The sequence below is a fragment of the Leptodactylus fuscus genome, chromosome 6, assembly GCF_031893055.1.
Source record: "Leptodactylus fuscus isolate aLepFus1 chromosome 6, aLepFus1.hap2, whole genome shotgun sequence".
Taxonomy (NCBI): Eukaryota; Metazoa; Chordata; class Amphibia; order Anura; family Leptodactylidae; genus Leptodactylus; species Leptodactylus fuscus.
The window spans coordinates 163,356,633-163,369,963 of NC_134270.1; the positions used below are offsets into that span (position 1 = coordinate 163,356,633).

Genomic DNA, 13,331 nt, shown 5'->3' on the forward strand with positions numbered 1-13,331 from the left:
TCCAACACAGTATAATGCCCCCTTAGTGCTGCAACATAGTATAATGCTCCCTTAGTGCTCCAACATAGTATAATGCTCACTCAGTGCTCCAATACAGTATAATGCCCCCTTAGTGCTCCAACACAGTATAATGCCCCCTTAGTGCTCCAACATAGTATAATGCCCCCTTAGTGCTCCAACATAGTATAATGCCCCCTTAGTGCTCCAACATAGTATAATGCCCCCTTAGTGCTCCAACACAGTATAATGCCCCCTTAGTGCTGCAACATAGTATAATGCCCCCTTAGTGCTCCAACATAGTATAATGCTCCCTTAGTGCTTCAACATAGTATAATGCCCTCTTAGTGCTCCAACACAGTATAATGCCCCCTTAGTGCTCCAACACAGTATAATGCCCCCTTAGTGCTGCAACATAGTATAATGCCCCCTTAGTGCTCCAACACAGTATAATGCCCCCTTAGTGCTCCAACATAGTATAATGCCCCCTTAGTGCTCCAACATAGTATAATGCCCCCTTAGTGCTCCAACACAGTATAATGCCCCCTTAGTGCTGCAACATAGTATAATGCTCCCTTAGTGCTTCAACATAGTATAATGCCCCCTTAGTGCTCCAATACAGTATGATGCCCGCTTAGTGTCCTAGTGTAGTATGATGACCCCTCCAGTACCCCACACACAGTGTGATGCCCCTTCAGTGCCATTCGAATAGTATAATATCCACTTTGTGTCTGTACACAGTATAATGCCCCCTTACTCCTCCACACAAAGAATGATGGATACCTAATACCCCTACACAGTATGATAATGTGCCCCCACATAGTAGGATTCCTTCTTCCACAAAGCATAGTGCTACCTTACTTTCCCACACACATTATGATGCCCCTTAATGCCTCACCACATGGTACGAGGCCTGATGAGGAGGCAGATACAGCAATTGTAATCAGGATATGTTGCCAGCCACCCAGGACAGTGCCTGAAATCCAGGACAGTCCCGTGGATTCACAATTGAAAGGTATGGAAGAAGATTAGCTACTACAATGTCTGACAATGACGCTTCATTTCTTGTTTGTAGTCAGAGGAGCAGCTCTGGAGCACAAACTGCTGCCCTAACATTCGAAAGCACAAATCTCTCTCCTGATAGTTGCTATCAAACCCTGATCCGTGAGCAGTATGAAGTCAGACCAGGGTTGTCAGAATCTGAGTCAAAGGGTACATTGCTACTTTCTTCCAGAAACAGCGCCACACTTGTCTATGGGTTGTTCCTGGCATTGCAGCTGAGTTCCATTGGAGTGAATGTGGCTGACGTGAGGACAGTTATGGTGCTGCGTTTGGAAGAAAGCAGCCATGTTGTTTTTGCGAATAATGTAAAGAAAGCTGCGCAAAACTGGAAAAGCCCTTTAAACAAAGAGATCTGAGATTCGAGGAGATCCTCAATGTCGCCTGCAAAGGTCACGCCGCGCGCCAGCTATTATCAAAGCCATAAAACAGAGGACGCGAGCCTCATATAAGAGCTGTTGTCTGACATTTACCGAGCACTGGCAAGGTAAATGAATACAGGAGAGACAACAAATGAATGTGCCGAACACGTGAGGAGGCGAGCGCGCAAAGCGTCGCCAATACGTTTTTATTCATCGCTTTCTTTTTAAGATAACGGGAAAAGGCAGAGATGTAAAAGAACGATGGGAATCCATTACAGTCCTGCTGCAGAATCCATCAGAATATCAATGACGCCCCGCAGGTTTCCTCGCCGTGGGTGACAGTCAGCGCGGGAGGCGATGTCACCAGTAATTCTCCCCGCTGGAGTCGTTCAGGCAAATCCCTCACGATCAGACAACGATTTGCTGATAAGAGGCCGGTGATAGAGCAGCAGGTAGACACTGATTCGTGTTCCTCCGGCACCGCTCGGCATACTATATTCAGTCTGTAATCAGACTATGAAGGAACAATCACAGATCAGTGATCAGATCATGTAAAGACCCCACAGACAGCCACAGTGTTTTCTTCACAAACACTGAAGAAATCTGTTCATACTCATTTTCCTGATTCATGAATAGAATGCCGAGCTACAGTAAAGACTGACACTGAGGCAGAGCATATAACAGGGATCAGAAATGGTATATATATAGATGTAGCAAAGCAATTCGTATATAATCATGACATGATTCCCAAACTAGAGCTTTATATTCCAACCCCCATAACAAAAGAGGAGACCTACAAAATATGTCTATGTACTGGAGCATTTAGGCTCTCCGTAGGATGAGCACTCACAGATCACTTCTTGGCAGTGTGAAAAAATATGGACGGAGCTGGTGATCGCTGGCACAGTTATTAAAGGGATCCTATCATTTATACTCAGTTTTTTTCTGCCTATCACGTAGGAATAGTCTTAAGAAAGGCTATTCTTCTCTTACCTTTAGATGTCTTCTCCACACCGCCGTTCCGTACAAATCCCGGTTTTCGCCGGTAGGCAAATGAGCTCTCACGCAGCACTGGGGGCGGTCCCCAGCGCTCAAACAGCACTGGGGGCATCCCCAGTAATCTCCAGCAATGCCTCCATTTTCTTCAGGAACGGGCTCTTCATTCGTCTTCTTCCGGGGGTTGGCTTCAAACTTCTAGGCCTCGGGCAAAGCCGACTATGCATGCCCGCCGGCCACAAGAAAATGGCCGCTTACAATACTGTGTAAGGCAAACTGCAGCCTTTTTCTGGCCCAGTAATGAGACCAGGATCTACACCTGGGCTGAGGCCTAGTTCAGATCTTTCCTGGACCACATATATGTCAGAAACCTGGGGCTGATATATCTGGATTCCAGCACTCTGCCTGTCACCTTCTCATAGGAGCTAGGCTGACACTATTTCAGGATGGGGGGTGGGTGTCTTCCTGCTCTACCAGTAGAAGAACCGGGTCAATGGCACCACTTCTACCCAGAGATCCAGTTTTAACAACTGGGAAGAACCTGGCTGCATTCGCTTACCACTCCCTGCTCGCGGCCGTCCCTCTTCAGCCTTCAATGGGCCCTGTGTGCTGCACATCACGTCCAAGATAATGTAATGTGCCCTCTAGGGCCCTCTGGAGGCTGAAGAGGGAAGAGGAGCGTCCACAAGCAGGAGTGTGAACAGGTAAGTGAATAGGGTCTGGTAAGACCCCTAAAGTCATAGGATGAACCAGTGGATTCGCCGATACCAGTCTGAGCATGGCTAGAACTGTGGCTGGCATTAGTCATGGTGGCGCTCTATTATTGATGGAGTTAACTTGGCTTTCTGCATGGGGATGAACGTCTTATCATAGAAGACAACAAAAGCCAATAAAAAGTCATTGAAAAAAATGTTTTGATAACTATTCATTGGCCATTTTGTCTTCTCTGATAAGATACCACACGACAGCCATTTATTTCGCTGCAGACATTCACTGTAACTCTTCTCCGCAACGATTTATTTACAGCCTCACCGAAGACATTTCTCACAAATAGGCAGCGATTATGTATTTGAGCAACCTGCGTGAGTGCGTATCTGTGTTTATATATATTTGTTTATATATCGTCTCCCTCTTAATGTATGCGTATATCTGCACCTGCACCTGGTGTCTATTTATGTGACTATATATACACTATATGGAGAGACATAATGGTTCCCAGCTGTTAGTTATTGGATTCACGTGTTTCACTCAGCCCATTGCCCCTGATGTATAACACCCAACCCCTCGCCCTGCATTACTGACACAATGGCCGCTTCTCACCCTGGTCCTGTATTAGGAGTCACCGCTGGGACAAGTCACTTCTGAAATGTCTTCCCTCCTCGATATTCCTCCATCACCTGTATTATTGTATAAAGGAGGGAACCGCAGCAAGGAAATGCAGGCGGATCATAGATAGGGGGCGCCACTGAGTGCTGAGGAGCAGAGTGCAGGCAGATCACATAGTTACAGAGCGGGGGCGCCACTGAGTGCTGAGGAGCAGAGTGCAGGCAGATCACATAGTTACAGAGCGGGGGCGCCACTGAGTACTGAGGAGCAGAGTGCAGGCAGATCACATAAAATTACAGAGCGGGGGCGCCACTGAGTGCTGAGCCATTACCCATGATATTTTGCAGGGTTGTTGTAGTGATGGCGCCCCCTTTCTCTGGGATTACTGAGTAATGAGGCCTGAGCTGTATTTTCAGGCATTACCTCCGCCTGCTGCTCAGGACCCAATCTCCGCAGTGAAAGCGAAGTCTTTTACCGCGTCTTGGAGAGTAAGTGACAGAACAATTTGCAGCCATTTCCTTGATTACTGACATTTGTTGCAGATTTCCTAACGCTTGTACCCAGGTCCCCGCTGCGGCTTTCGCTCGGCACAGTGACAATTACCTGCGCTCTGCACCGCAATACATAAATGGCAGCGATTGTAGGGGTTAGAACAGCATTGAATAAACAGGGAAGAAAGCAGGCTGGGGGGGACGTGGGAGTAGAATGCAAAGTTTGGCAACTTTCTAAAATACTTTGCGTTTTAATTCCGTATCATTCTGAGGATCTCTTCTAGCTGTCAATAAATGGGAAACTTCTTCTTTATTCCCTGTCGGTGCCCCCTACACAGTAATCATGCCCTCCATAAAATCCCTCTTTGACTATATGCTTTTGAGCAACTGCTATTTCTGTCATGAAAGGGTTAATGTTCTCCTTTCTGACAGTAGAAGGCTGTGTATCTTCTCAGGCCAGAGCACCAGAGGGCAGGGGGAATACATTTACTATGCACAGACTGCAAGACGTGAAAGGGAATCGGAAAGGAGAGCAAAGAAGTTTATCCAAGTGGGATGTACAGATTACAAGTGGGATGTGCAGATTACAAGTGGGATGTCCAGATTACAAGTGGGATGTGCAGATTACAAGTGGGCTGTGCAGATTACAAGTGGGATGTGCAGATTACAAGTGGGATGTCCAGATTACAAGTGGGATGTCCAGATTACAAGTGGGATGTCCAGATTACAAGTGGGATGTCCAGATTACAAGTGGGATGTCCAGATTACAAGTGGGATGTACAGATTACAAGTGAGATGTACAGATTACAAGTGAGATGTACAGATTACAAGTGGGATGTACATGTTACAAGTGGGATGTGCGGATTACAAGTGGGATGTACAGATTACAAGTGAGATGTACAGATTACAAGTGGGATGTGCAGATTACAAGTGGGATGTACAGATTACAAGTGGGATGTACATGTTACAAGTGGGGTGTGCGGATTACAAGTGGGATGTACAGATTACAAGTGGGATATACAGATTACAAGTGAGATGTACAGATTACAAGTGGGATGTACAGATTACAAGTGAGATGTACAGATTACAAGTGGGATGTGCAGATTACAAGTGGGATGTACAGATTACAAGTGGGATGTACATGTTACAAGTGGGGTGTGCGGATTACAAGTGAGATGTACAGATTACAAGTGGGATGTGCAGATTACAAGTGGGATGTACAGATTACAAGTGGGATGTACATGTTACAAGTGGGATGTGCGGATTACAAGTGGGATGTACAGATTACAAGTGGGATATACAGATTACAAGTGGGATGTGCAGATTACAAGTGGGATGTGCAGATTACAAGTGGGATGTGCAGATTACAAGTGGGATGTGCAGATAAACAAGTGGGATGTGCAGATAACAAGTGGGGTGTGCAGATTACAGGTGGGCTGTACAGATTACAGGTGGGATGTACAGATTACAAGTGGGATGTGCAGATTACGAGTGTGATGTGCAGATTACAAGTGGGATGTGCAGATAACAAGTGGGGTGTGCAGATTACAAGTGGGATGTGCAGATAACAAGTGGGATGTACAGATTACAAGTGGGATGTGCAGATTACAAGTGAGATGTGCAGATTATAAGTGGGATGTGCAGATTACAAGTGAGATGTGCAGATTATAAGTGGGATGTGCAGATTACAAGTAGGATATGCAATATATTCCTTTTTAATGTGTATTTGGATACAGAATACTTGCTGAGATCTGTGTTGATTGTGCCCTTAGAATATCAAGGATACTTCACAATGAATCATATATACCATAAAACATATACCCCAGCTGCTGCAGAACCTCTTTGGGAAAAGTAAATGACACTCTCATGTCAATTAACCAAGTCTGTAACGGACACAAAGCCTCCTCTTTTGCTTCCAAATGAGGTTCTGCAGCAGCTGGGTGTACATGATGAACCACAGTGCCCCAGGCCTGGCAGATGGGCACATTATTGGGAGAAGCTGGCGATGGGTGGGCACGGCGCCTGCATTGTAGCAGGTAGTCATGGAGGTTTCTAGATGCCATCCATCAGTCTGGCGGCTGACACCAGGCAGGATTACCTACCAGTCAACAATTCCCAAGCAGTGTGAGATGTGGGAGGTTAAGAGCCCGGTGACCTGAGAAGATGTATAGATGTAACGCCATCTATTGACCAACCGCGGGAAGACGCATCCGTTCACCTTAGAGGATTGACATGAAAATTCCCAGCTTTCTTATTTTTCCGTGGCTGACACCTGCGTCACTCGGAGCCGGCTCATTAATCTACCTTGTGACATTGGACATGGCGGGCTACAGAGGCTCCCAATCCGCATGGGGGTCTTTACGATAGCGAACAAAGTCAATACAGCGACCACTAAATCTATCCTTATATACTGCAGGTGTAAGAAGGGAATGCTGCTCATATATGGGAGGGGGGTGTATAGGAATTGTGACAGAGGCAGTCACCCATAACCAAGACATCGGAAGACACAGAATGTCTTCCACGGTCTTGGAGGATCTGTTGCCATCCTCCGCTCTAGGTCTGTACTCGCATCGTCTTGTAGCTGCCCGAGGACATATTAAATTGGGAGTTTAAGACCTCGCCGAGCCGTTTAACCGTTTTAGAGAAGCACTGACGTAACGCAGACAGAAGGAGCGGCTGCGAGGAGCAGGAGGAAACCGTAAGGAAGGAATTAAGGGGAAGGATGGCGAGTGTTTAACCTGAGCGCGTTCTCCATCGCTTTAATAAGACATAGGCATATGTAGCAGAGCTGTGTTTGTCAGTCCGTGCCAGCCATGACCCCCATTGTCTCCAGAGACCTGACACAGACTGCGCCGCAGAGACAGAGTCATCCATATTTATTATCAACCCATTTATCGACCTGAGCGGCAATTGTAAGACGCATAATGTCTTGTGTACTGAGATCACAGATACAAGGAGACCCCCCCCCCTACACTTGTTTACTCTCCTCTCATGCCCCACCCCATAGAAAAACACAGAGTCGCTCTTCAGGGAATGTAGGACTACAAATACCAGCAGCCCCTAAAGGTGAATATCTACAACATCTGCCGTAAGGAGAATCCATAAAATCCACTTAAGCCCCTTCTTATGAAGTGACGGAGTCGAGAGCCTCTTGTAAACATTAAGTGCAATTACCGGTGATCACAGAAAATCGTCTTCAGAGGCCGAGGATGAGGATGAGGGGGAACCTCCGACAAACTACAAGTCAGAAGGAGAGACCTCTGTACATGTCCTTGTGTTATTATTGAAGGATTATCTTATCTTATCTTATCTTATTACAGACATGGGGTTAGGGGATAGGAGGGGGCTGGAGCTGGCGAGGGAACCTGGGTGAACTTAGTATAATAGCTTATATACTCGGCACCATGGACAGTATAATATCCTATATACTCAGCACCATGGACGGTATAATAGTTTATATACTCAGCACCATGGACAATAATAATAGCTTATATACTCAGCACCATGGACGGTATAATAGTTTATACACTCAGCACCATGAGCAGTATAATAGCTTATATACTCAGCACCATGGACAGTATAATAGCTTATATACTCAGCACCATGAGCAGTATAATAGCTTATATACTCAGCACCATGGACGGTATAATAGCTTATACACTCAGCACCATGAGCAGTATAATAGCTTATATACTCAGCACCATGGACGGTATAATAGCTTATATACTCAGCACCATGGACGGTATAATAGCTTATATACTCGGCACCATGGACAGTATAATAGCTTATATACTCGGCACCATGGACAGTATAATAGCTTATATACTCAGCACCATGGACAGTATAATAGCTTATATACTCAGCACCATGGACAGTATAATAGCTTAGATACTCAGCACCATGAGCAGTATAATTGCTTATATACTCAGCACCATGGACGGTATAATAGCTTATATACTCGGCACCATGGACAGTATAATAGCTTATATACTCAGCACCATGGACAGTATAATAGCTTATATACTCAGCACCATGGACAGTATAATAGCTTAGATACTCAGCACTATTGACATAATAACTACAGACATGGTACTAAGAGTTTCAGCACCAAGGACACTTAGATTAGATTGTACATCATGGAAAGTTATGATAGCTTCTACACCAGTTATATTATATTCAGCACCATGTACAGTTATATTATATTCAGCACCATGTACAGTTATATTATATTCAGCATTATGTACAGTTATATTATATTGAGCACCATGTACAGTTACATTACCTTCAGCACCATGTACAGTTATATTATATTCAGCACCATGTACAGTTATATTGTTCTCAGTCTAGATAGTTATACCAGCTCCAGTAACAAGTATCCATTACAGTATATACAGGTATAATAGCCTCTAGACAATGGTAGTAATAACAATAGTCATAGTCACCACGTGAAGGGTCATAAAAGCTTCCGCACCGCACACAGTTATAACAAGTTAAGCATCATGGGTCAGGTTATAATAGCTTCATCACCATCATGGGCAGTAATAATCACTTCGAAACCCAGGAAAGTTTCAGCACCAAAGTTATTATTTTAGCTGCGGCACCATGAACACTTATTACAGCTTCTACACCATGGACAGTTATAATAACTTCTATATTATGGACAGATATTACAGCTTCAGCACCATGGACAGCTATAGTAACTTACCATGGACAGTTATTACACCTTCTACAATATGGACAGATATTACAGCTTCAGCACCACGGATAGTTATAAGGGCTAGTTCACACATGAGTATAAGGGGAGGTTTTTGACAGCGGATTTCGCGTCCAAAACCTCCCCTTATAATGGTGGTCTATGGAGACCACCGGGCTTCTGTTCTCCGCTAGCGGCGGGCTGCTGCTAGCGGAGAAAAGAAAGGACATGTCCTTTCTTCAGGCGGAAGCCGCGCTGTCTCAGTCGCGCGGCTTCCGCCCCCCGCAGCTCCCTCCTATGTCGGCTCATTCATTTGAGCCGACAGCAGAGGGTTAAGCCGCGACAGCGATGGTCGCGGCGGGCGGGTTTTGACAAGAGAGAGACGCGGCTCGCCGCGTCTCTCTCTGTGTCAAAACCCGCGCGGGCAGTTCACGTGTGAACTAGCCCTTACAGTTCACAACCATGGACAGTAATATTAGATTGTACATCATGGATAGTTATAATAGCTTAAAGGGATATTCCCATCTACATAACTATTTTTAAATTTGTAGATAATTAACAGTTAAACATTTTTGCAAATATAAGTAATTAAACATTTTGCAAAGTTTTAAAGATTTTCTCTAAATATCTTGTGCATACCAGTGTTGCCAGTGGATACAACCATGAATGCAGGAACTTTCTAAGGTCAGAAAATTAGCCCTGATGTCCTTATTGTGGCCGGGATATCTTCTGATACATGTAGTGTCCCTGCCTGATAACCCGGCTACAATAAGGACGTCATAGCTGGTTCCTGACAAGTCCCCGACCATAGAAAGTTTCTGCATTAGTGGTCATAACCATTGGCAACCGATCAAGATAAAAGACTGTCACCTCTATGAAAGTAGGAGAAAATCTTTATAACTCTGCAGAATTTTTAACTAGATATATTTGCAAAAATGTTTAACCTTTAATTATCCTCAAATATAGATATGGTTATGTAGATTGGAATATCCCTTTAAGCATCATGGATAGTTATTACAGTTCAGCACCAAAGACAGTCATAATAGATGCTACACCATGGCCAGGTATTACAATTCAGCACCATGGACAGTTATAATACCTTATATATCATGGCCAGTTATTACAATTCAGCACCATGGACAGTTATAATACCTTATATATCATGGCCAGTTATTACAATTCAGCACCATGGACAGCTATAATACCTTATATATCATGGACAGCTATAATACCTTATATACCATGGCCAGTTATTACAATTCAGCACCATGGACAGCTATAATACCTTATATATCATATATAAATATTACAGTGCAGCACCATGCACAGTTATAATACCTTATATATGATGGCTAGGTATTACAGCTCAGCACCATGGACAGCTATGATACCTTATATATCATATATAGTTATTACAGTTCAGCACCATGGACAGCTATAATACCTTATATATCATGGCTAGGTATTACAGCTCAGCACCATAGACAGTTATAATACCTTATATATCATGTATAGTTATTACAGTTCAGCACCATGGACAGCTATAATACCTTATATACCATGGCTAGGTATTACAGCTCAGCACCATAGACAGTTATAATACCTTATATATCATGTATAGTTATTACAGTTCAGCACCATGGACAGCTATAATACCTTATATACCATGGCTAGGTATTACAGTTCAGCACCATGGGCAGCTATAATATCTTATATACCATGGCTAGGTATTACAGCTCAGCACCATAGACAGTTATAATACCTTATATATCATGTATAGTTATTACAGTTCAGCACCATGGACAGCTATAATACCTTATATACCATGGCTAGGTATTACAGTTCAGCACCATGGGCAGCTATCGCAGCTTCTACCACATCTGGGGCAGGAACACCTCGCTGCTGCTGCTGCTGCTGCACAAAACACTGCCTGATATTAACCCCTTCCTTCCCACAGGGGCCTCCCACCCAGGTCCCTAGCTGCCACTTAATGAGCGCAGACCTGAATGTAGACAATGCCCAATTAAAGACACAAAAGGTGATTGTTAAGAGAAGCAGAAAGGAAGCGGCATCCAGCAGCCTGACTACTCACCCTGATTCACTGACACTTGTGGGGTCTCTAGGAAGAGCTGTCAGACTTGCCGAAACGCAGAGGAAGCCAAGTGTAGAGGCAACGTCTTGTTTTCTTCTGAGGAGAGAAGGTGGACCTTATGAGAAGAGGGGACCTCAGCAACAAGTGGCCACCCAAGCACCTTCACAAGGTTCCCAGAGACCTCAGGAGGATGCGGACAGGGCTCTCTCCTAAACCCCTTGACTTCAGTCTATTCTGGAGGTTGCAGATATTGCCTATCACTGAGTGCAAGTCAGAAAACTGTCTTCTACCTGTGCTAGTCTTTAAGGGGTGTACACCAGAGGTCTCCAGGAACCTCCTGATCAATCCTTGGCTGGTGAAGTCTTTAAGTGTTTGCAAATATGGATCAGCAACATGTGTCTGGGGAAGAAATGGCAACTCAAGGCAGGCAGAGGTGAAGCCAGTGATCTCCAGGAGGCTGTGGTCTGTGCTATGCTGGAAGCCCACTGATTCCTGCACTCAATGCCATAGCGGGCTGGGTGACCATCATTATACACAGACACTTTAGTCAGATAGGTAACCATAGAAACTCCTAGTACACAGACTGCGCCTTCACCAACACCCCCTCCCATACACCCCCCTTGCATAGGGAAAGGCAATTAGACATACTGTGACATCTGACAGTCAACAGTAAGTCATAACAAATAATTAAGTTACACACGACAGGCTTCGGAGGCTGACGGGAGACAGTCAGCAATGGGATTAACTCAACACATCAAGGAGACAATGAATTGGAACATTCCCCCAGTATTTCAGCTGCAGATCTTTCTGCGCTGACACCCAGCAGGGTGGGGAGGGCGATATAATATCTCACATACAGACAATAGCATGCATGTCCCTGTGATATGTACGTGTGCCCCCAGCCAATGAGCTGCAGGTGTGTGATATATATATCCTGCCCAGAGACAGAGGCACGCTCACACAGGTAACGGGAGGAGTGGGGTATATCACTGCATACAGACTGTATACCGGTGCTTATTACATAGAATGCTGCATGTCGTCTTATATTACTCTACTGCTGTGGTTATACAACTACAACTCCCAGCATAACATGACGGCCATGACACGCTAAGACTTGTAGTGTCAGAATAGTTATAGAGCCAACTACAACTCCCAGCATAACATGATGGCCATGACACGCTGAGACTTGTAGTGTCCAAATAACTATAGAGCGAACTACAACTCCCAGAACAGCGTGACGGCCATGACACGCTGAGACTTGTAGTGTCAGAATAGCTATAGAGCGAACTACAACTCCCAGAACAGCGTGATGGCCATGACACACTGAGACTTGTAGTGTCAGAATAGCTATAGAGCCAACTACAACTCCCAGCATAGCATGACGGCCATGACATGCTGAGACTTATAGTGTCAGAACAGCTATAGAGCCAACTACAACTCCCAGTATAGCATGACGGCCATGACATGCTGAGACTTATAGTGTCAGAACAGCTATAGAGCCAACTACAACTCCCAGTATAGCATGACGGCCATGACACACTGAGACTTGTTGTGTCAGAATAACTATAGAGCCAACTACAACTCCCAGCATAACCTGACGGCCAGGACACGCTGAGATTTATAGTGTCAGAATAGTTATAGAGCCAACTACAACTCCCAGCATAGCATGACGGCCATGATACGCTGAGATTTATAGTGTCAGAATAGCTATAGAGCGAACTACAACTCCCAGCATAGCATGACAGCCATGACACGCTGAGACTTGTAGTGTCAGAATAGCTATAGGGCCACAGACCATCACTGTACACAGTCAGAGAATGGAGTGTGTCAAAGATATCCCAGTAATACACATGTAGCTAGGCTTAGAAAATACATTAAAATCAAAAGAAAACCTACTTTACTTTCAATATGCCAATCTTACCAAAGTTCCTTGTCCGGGGCCGGACCCGGCGGGAAATAGTCCTTCATCTGTGAGTTTCCTGGTTCATGAATATAAGGCAAGAATTGCAGTCAAGACTGGAAATTACATAGACAGAACATTTTACTCTGAGTTCAGGCTATATCATTGGAAAGCTGGGTGGGTTATAATATGACTTTTATGTTTGAAACCCAGTGTCTATAACCTATATAAGACTGAGGCCGCACATTGCGGAAAAGCTTTGTTTTTTATTGAAGATTTTACTGCAGTTTTTTGAGCCAAAGTCAAGTGGAGGAATAGGGAATATGAAGGAAATTCTTATACTTCTCCCTTCTGCTGAATACATTCACGGCTTTGGCTCAAAAATCTGCAGCAAAATCTGCAACAAACACTGCAG

General features: G+C 44.6%; 1 protein-coding gene across 3 annotated transcripts in view; it reads right to left on the reverse strand.

The window, feature by feature from the left end:
• Nucleotides 1-11,610, reverse strand: part of VWA5B1 (von Willebrand factor A domain containing 5B1) — a 106,964-nt gene extending 95,354 nt beyond the window's left edge. For all 3 annotated transcript variants that reach the window (XM_075277895.1, XM_075277896.1, XM_075277894.1), the window contains exon 1: nt 11,017-11,610. The gene's annotated coding sequence lies outside the window, so the exon portion shown is untranslated. The remainder of the gene's footprint in view (nt 1-11,016) is intronic.
• Between the last annotated feature and the right edge of the window lie 1,721 nt (nt 11,611-13,331).